Raw genomic sequence first — 1606 nt, 5'->3', positions numbered from 1 at the left:
GAATGAAAAGCCAAATGCATTTTTGCATCTGGTTTCTTTACAGAATCATGAAATAGTTAAGGCTGGGAAAAACCTTTCAGATCAAGTCCAACCATCAACCCAGCACCACCACCATGTTCACCAATGAATTATGTTCTCAAGTGCCATATCCACATGGTTTTTTAACAATTCCAGGCATGATGACTTTTCCACTCCCCTAGTCAGCGTGGTCAAGTGCTTCACAACAATTTCTGAGGAAAATTTTTCCCTAATATCCAGCCCAAACCTTCCATGGTGCAGCTTGAGGCCATTTCCCCTCATCCTGTCACTTGTTATCTGGGAGAAAAGACTGACACCAGCTCACTCCAACCTGCTTTTAAGTAGCTGTAGAAAGTTAGCCAGTTCAGTGGTGGAACTTTATTGCTTGACCTAAAAGGATTGATCAGACCCAGGTACTTGGAAAAAAAAATACAGTGGATTTTTCTATGGACCAGTCTTTAGTGGGGATGATGAAGAGTGTCCCTAGTTCAGTGTGGGTGACCTGGGGAATCACATCAAAAGCAGCAGGTTTGCAGGCAACCCCAGGATTCCACACCTAGAAAAGGCTGTGGATGCTAAATCACACAAACAGCTGCTTCAAAGAAATCCATTGTCTTGGTTTGGAAAGACAGGAGTCTGCTAAGGAAGGCAGGAGCCTCCCCTGAAATGGAGAATGTAAACCCTCCTCACCCCTCCGAATTGCTATAATTTTAAATTAAGGGGCTCTCAGGCAAAAAATATGGGAGCAGGAAATAACAGTTCTTTAATAGGGAAGAAAAAAAAGAATAAAATAAACAATGCAGTCCACTAGAACAACACTGACAGAGTCAGAACCCAACCTGACACCCTGTCGGCCAGGGTGTTGGTGGCAGTCCCATTGAAAATGTGGCTGCAGTGCTCTGAAGTATCAGGTGTGGTTCTGTTGGAGCAAGGAGGATCTGTAGAGAAGGATGTAGTCTTTCCTCTGGAGATCCAGTGGAGGAAGAGGCAGCTGCTGTTCCTCTGGGGAATCCCGTGGAGAAAAGCCGTGCTGGTGTTCCAGAATCTCAGATTATATCTGGGTAGCAATGCTTGGCTCCTCCCTCTGGGCGGAGCATCTCCCAATGGGATGTTACAGTTCTTATCAGCCATGCAGTGACATTCAATAGTCTGTTATCAGCAGAGGTCCCGTCCTGAGGGAGGCGTGAATGTGGTCACTCAAAGAGAGAGATAAGGCAAACTGCTCACTTGACAAGGTAATCAGCCATACAGATGGGAATGGAAAACATCTTGCATGCAATCTTCAACATCCATTTTGCACATTCAGCCTGTGGGATTTGTTTTTGTATATTTTTCTGGAAGTTACCAAAACCTCCCAACCTCAGACTAAAACAGAGAAGAGGAACTTCTCCAAAGTCTGAGCAGGTGTGTACCAGAACAGAGGCAACTTTGTCCCAGCTAAGGGATAGGAGCAACCTCTCTGCAACAAAAAATGAATGATTGCTGCTCTCACTATCCCTTGAAAATGTGAAGGAAGTCACTTTCTGAATGCATGGTGGATAACTGCAAATTGTTTTATGCCAGGCAGTTAAATGAGGCATGAATAACA

Source organism: Geospiza fortis, unplaced genomic scaffold (genome assembly GCF_000277835.1).
Source record: "Geospiza fortis unplaced genomic scaffold, GeoFor_1.0 scaffold17, whole genome shotgun sequence".
NCBI lineage: Eukaryota > Metazoa > Chordata > Aves > Passeriformes > Thraupidae > Geospiza > Geospiza fortis.
The sequence above is the reverse complement of the archived record's forward strand: the minus strand, read 5'-3'. Positions refer to the sequence as shown.